The sequence below is a fragment of the Nerophis ophidion genome, linkage group LG23 (genome assembly GCF_033978795.1).
Source record: "Nerophis ophidion isolate RoL-2023_Sa linkage group LG23, RoL_Noph_v1.0, whole genome shotgun sequence".
In the NCBI taxonomy this organism is placed as follows: Eukaryota; Metazoa; Chordata; class Actinopteri; order Syngnathiformes; family Syngnathidae; genus Nerophis; species Nerophis ophidion.
The window spans coordinates 25,191,519-25,197,652 of NC_084633.1; the positions used below are offsets into that span (position 1 = coordinate 25,191,519).

A 6,134-nucleotide genomic window follows, 5' to 3' on the forward strand; every position below is an offset into this window, starting at 1 on the left:
ATCCTCACTTAAGGCGGGACTCATCTGTCCCTCATCGTCACCTGCTGGAGCAGGGTTCTTCTTTGTAGACAAGAAAGACGGGACCCTGCGACCATGTATAGACTATAGTCCCCTCAACGACATAACAATAAAAAAATCGGTACCCTCTTCCATTAATGTCATCAGTTTTCGATCAGCTCCAGCAGGCCAAAGTTTTTACCAAGCTTGACCTACGCAATGCTTACCAACTCATTTGCATTAGGGAGGGTGATGAGTGGAAAACCGGATTTAACACCCTTAGTGGACACTATGAATATCTAGTAATGCCTTTTGGTCTCACTAATGCCCCTGCCGTATTCCAGGCCATGATTAATGATGTACTCAGAGACTTTTTGGACCATTTTGTTTTCGTCTATCTTGATGACATATTAATGTATTCCGACAATCTGGACATTCACAGGCACCATGTCAGCCAGGTTTTGCAAAGGCTCCTGGAAAACCACTTTTTTTGTAAAAGCTGAAAAATGCAAATTCCATGCCGACACCATTTCCTTCCTGGGCTGCATTGTAGAACCTGGAAGAGTCCAAATGGATCCGGCTAAAGTTAGCGCAGTTGCCAAGTGGCTAACACCTGATAGTCGTAAGAAGGTTTAGCAATTCCTCCGTTTTGCGAACTTCTACAGACGATTTATCAGAGGCTTTAGCGCGATAGCTTCCCCTCTCCATGCTCTTACTTCTCCACAGGTGCGCTTCTACTGGTCTCCGGAGGCAGAGAGGGCCTTCCATGATCTCAAGCGTCGCTTCACGACTGCACCCATCCTCACGCTGCCAGATCCACAACGCCAATTTGTGGTCGAGGTGGACGCATCGAACGAGGGAAATGGGTCAGTTTTATCCCAAAGACTGGAGGCAGATGGGAAGGCCCACCCCTGCGCTTTTCTGTCTCGCCGGTTGAGCCCTGCGGAACGGAACTATGATGTCCTGGCAACTTTACCTACCTACCTTACCCACATTTCCATGTACCTACCTTCATGCCTTGCTGTTCGTTTTTCACCACGCCACGTAAGTTTTGTATTATGCCTTAGTGCAAGTTTTTGGTTTGTTATTCATGCCACAGCACAAGTGTTTTTGTTTCACGTTTTTAGTTTACAGCCTTTGTTCTAGTCATTTGTTTTTGTAGCCAAGTATTTGTTCTTTGCCACTGTGTGCACCCCTTGTTTGCCTTTTTGTGTAGATTTGTTAGAATATCAATAAATATGTACTCGTGTTCACGCCTGGCTTGTCCTAAATATTCTCTGCATCGAAGAAACAATCCAAGTCCAAGTCCAAGCTTGACAATTATCTATTGATTCTTCCATCAACATCATCATTATCATCATCATCATCATCATCATCATCATCATCATCATCATCAATCAACCATCATTCATTCAGCCATTACCATCCATCATCAATCAACCATCATCCACCCATCTGTTATCATCCGCCATCCATCCATCGATCTACTGCGCTCATGCATCAATCCTCCATCAATCATTCACCCACCATCCATCTATCCATCCCACATCAATCTTCTATTAATTCAGCGTCCATCCATTCATCATTCATCCATTATCAGTATCACTGTTCTAATCCCAAAATCAATGCATTCATTCATCCATCATCCATCTATCCCTCCCTCCATCATCCATCATTCTTTGCCCATCATCCATATTCCATTCATCCATTACCATCCATCATCAATCAACCACCATTAATTCATCCATTACCATCCATCATTAATAAACCATCATTAATTCACCCATTAACATCCATCATCAATCAACCATCATGCATCAATCTGTTATCAGCCACCATACATCCATCAGTCTACTGCTCTCATGCATCAATCATCCATCCACCATTCGCCCGCCATCCATCCGTCCAACCCACATCGATTTTCTATTCATTCAGCATCCACCCATTAATCATTCATCCATTATCAGTATCATTGTTCCAATTCCAAAATTGATGCATTCCTTCATCCATCATCCATCTATACTTCCCTCCATCATCCATCATTCATTACCCATCATCCATATTTCATTCATCCATTACCATCCATCATTATCTATTGATTCTTCCATCAACATCATCTTCATCAATAAACCATCATTCATTCAGCCATTACCATCCATCCTCAATCAACCATCATCCACATATCCGTTATCATCCGTCAACCATCCATCAGTCTACTGCTCGCATGCATCCATCCTCAATCCACTTTTGCCCACCATCCATCCATCCCACATCAATCTTCAATTCATTCAGCATCCACCCATTCATCATTCATCCATTATCAGTATTACTTTTCCAATCCCAAAATGAATGAATTCATTCATCCATCATCGCCCATCATCCAACCATTCCAAATCAATATTCAATTCATTCAGCATCCACCCATTCATCGTTTATCCATTATCAGTATTGCTCTCCAAATCCCCAAATTAATGCATTAATTAATCCATCATCCATCTATCCTTCCCTCCATCATCCACCATTCATTTCTCATCATCCATATTTCATTCATCCAATACCATCCATCATCAATCAACCACCATTAATTCATCCATTACCATCCATCATTATCTATTGATTCTTCCATCATCATCATCATCATCATCATCATCATCATCATCATCATCATCATCATCATCAATAAACCATCATTCATTCAGCCATTACCATCCATCATCAATCAACCATCATCCACACATCCGTTATCATCCGCCAACCATCCATCAGTCTACTGCTCGCATGCATCCATCCGCCATCCACTTTCACCCACCATCCATCCATCCATCTCACATCAATCTTCAATTCATTCAGCATCCACCCGTTCATCATTCATCCATTATCAGTATCACTTTTCCAATCCCAAAATGAATGCATTCATTCATCCATCATCCATCCACTATTCGCCCACCATCCATCCATCGCACATCAATCTTCAACTCATTCGGCATCCACCCATTCATCGTTTATCCATGATCAGTATTGCTGTTCCAACCCCCAAATTAATGCATTCTTTCATCCATCATCTATCAATCCTTCCCTCCATCATCCATCATTCATTGCCCATCATCCATATTTCATTCATCCATTACCATCCATCAGCCATTCATTACCATTCATCCATTACCATCCATCATTATCTATTGATTCTTCCATCATCATCATCATCATCATCATCATCAATCAACCATCATCCACACATCCGTTATCATCCGTCAACCATCCATCAGTCTACTGCTCGCATGCATCCATCCTCCATCCACTTTCACCCACCATCCATCCATCTCACATCAATCTTCAATTCATTCAGCATCCACCCATTCAATCAATCAATCAATCAATGTTTATTTATATAGCCCTAAATCACAAATGTCTCAAAGGACTGTACAAACCATTATGACTACGACATCCTCGGAAGAACCCACAAAAGGGCAAGGAAAACTCACACCCAGTGGGCAGGGAGAATTCACATCCAGTGGGACGCCAGTGACAATGCTGACTATGAGAAAACCTTGGAGAGGACCTCAGAAGTGGGCAACCCCCCCCCCCCCCCCCCCCCCTCTAGGGGACCGAAAGCAATGGATGTTGAGCGGGTCTAACATGATACTGTGAAAGTTCAATCCATAGTGGCTCCAACACAGCCGCGAGAGTTCAGTTCAAAGCGGATCCAAGACAGCAGCGAGACTCCCGTCCACAGGAAACCATCCCAAGTGGAGGCGGATAAGCAGTGTAGGGATGTCCCCAACCGATACACAGGCGAGCGGTCCATCCTGGGTCCCGACGAGCGGTCCATCCTGGGTCTCGACTCTGGACAGCCAGTACTTCATCCATGGTCATCGGACCGGACCCCCTCCACAAGGGAGGGGGGGACATAGGAGAAAAAAGAAAAGAAGCGGCAGATCAACTGGTCTAAAAAGGAGGTCTATTTAAAGGCTAGAGTATACAGCATTTATCATTCATCCATTATCAGTATCACTTTTCCAATCCCAAAATGAATGAATTCATTCATCCATCATCCGTCATCCATCCACTATTCGCCCACCATCCATCCATCTCACATCAATCTTCAATTCATTCAACTTTCACCCATTCATCGTTTATCCATTATCAGTATTGCTGTTCCAACCCCCAAAATAAATGCATTCATTCATCCATCATCCATCAATCCTTCCCTCCATCATCCACCATTCATTGCTCATCATCCATATTTCATTCATCCATTACCATCCATCATCAATCAACCACCATTTATTCATCCATTACCATCCATCATTAATAAACTATCATTAATTCACCCATTACCATCCATCATCAATCACCCATCATCCATCCATCCATCAGTCTACTGCTCTCATGCATCAATCCTCCATCCACCATTCGCCCACCATCCATCCGTCCATCTCACATTGATCTTCTATTCATTCAGCATCCACCCATTCACCATTCATCCCTTATCAGCATCACTGTTCCAATCCCAAAATTAATGCATTCATTCATCCATCATCTATCCATCCATCATCTATCCATTATCCCTCCACTCATCCAAACCAACTTTGTAAACTAAAACAATGGTGTAATAAAAGGAGTATGATAAAGATGCGCGGTTTGCGGCCTCATCCGCGGAGTCCGCGGAACGGGCAGGCGACATGACGAAAAATTAGATTTTAAATAGATCGCCCCAACCCCCCTGTGCATTGGTAAGGTGGGTGGGTTTGGTGCTAGCGGGGTGTATAATATAGTCGGTAAGACTCGTGGATGCAAAGGATTCTGGGTATTTGTTGTGTTGCGTTTATGTTGTGTTACTGTGATGATATTCTCCCGAAATGTGTTTGTCATTCTTGTTTGGTGTGGCTTCACAGCGTGGCGCATATTAGCAAGAGTGTTAAAATTGTTTATATTACAACCATCAGTGTACTCTGTTTCACCCAGTATTGCCTTTCAATCTTGTACGTGTGTCTGCAGAAGCTACACACAACATGTTACTGGGCTGGCAAACAGTTTGTACATGTTGTTGAAGGTCTCAAAGTCAATGGCTTCATAGCACGCCCTTAAACTCGTTATCTGAATAAGCACCAGCAAACAGTCGCGAAAATGTTTGCGAATCTCATTATCTTCTATTCTCTTTGAAACGGGTCAATATAGATCTATGAATGGTAAAAGCTGCCGACCCCTGATATATAACAATGGTGTTGATAAAATGTTGGTTCGGGTGGATGGCGGGTGGATAATGACTTTAGTGATGCGGTTGCGGATTATATAATTGCCTATCTGCGCATTTCTAGTGTATTATAATAATAATAATAATAATCATAATAATTTATTATGCCGCCAATACGTATTTCTTTGTTTTGGAAACAAAGTCAAATATATACTCTAAGTAGACAATGGAATATTTTTTTTATGTCATTTATTTACATTCATAAATATGTTTGACTAATCTAAATATGTTTGACTAATCTAAATTGCATAATTAAATAACTGACTGCTAGATTTGTTCAGTTTTATCTCCACTTATTTTCGAATGTACTTAGTTCCGATGCATTCAAACCAGATGTAGCGAGGAAGTCCACGCGTGGACAGCCCGTCCCGTGTCACTGTCTGTGGTGCTGAACGTGTCTGCTCCACTTTCCACGAACAACAGAGCCCCGTACCGGGCACGTGACATGTGCAGTGACGCGTCGACCTGATGAGGAGGACGAAGATGAGGAGGAAAAGGAAGAGGAGGAGGAAGAGGAGGAGCCAGAGGGAATCCCAGGACGGAAGTAAGGGAGGAAGACAGGGCGGAAGTAGTCACGCTAACATCGCGTCGCGGCTCCTGTGTGGTTGGACGTGAAGATGACTGACGACTGACTTACAACTTCGTGTCTTTTTTTTTTGTGTGGTTTTGTTTATTTTACCGGCAAGAGTTGTTTATCTCCACCGAGGACCTCCGCGGTGACGAGCGGCTCTCAGCGGCTTCCTTACCCGGCGTCACATAGGCCGAGCTCGGCTTTGAGAGGAATTGTTCTCGCCTTTCTTCTTCTGGTGCTTGTTGTGACAAGTCGGTGCGCACGCACGCACGCACGCACGCACGCACGCACGCACGCACGCACGCACGCACG

General features: G+C 43.5%; 1 protein-coding gene across 2 annotated transcripts in view; it reads left to right on the plus strand.

The window, feature by feature from the left end:
* Positions 1-5,779: 5,779 nt before the first annotated feature.
* The window catches only part of LOC133541765 (microtubule-associated serine/threonine-protein kinase 1-like), a 142,673-nt gene continuing 142,318 nt past the window's right edge, over positions 5,780-6,134 (plus strand). For both annotated transcript variants that reach the window (XM_061885337.1, XM_061885338.1), the window contains exon 1: positions 5,780-6,134. This exon is cut by the window's right edge and continues 398 nt beyond it. The gene's annotated coding sequence lies outside the window, so the exon portion shown is untranslated.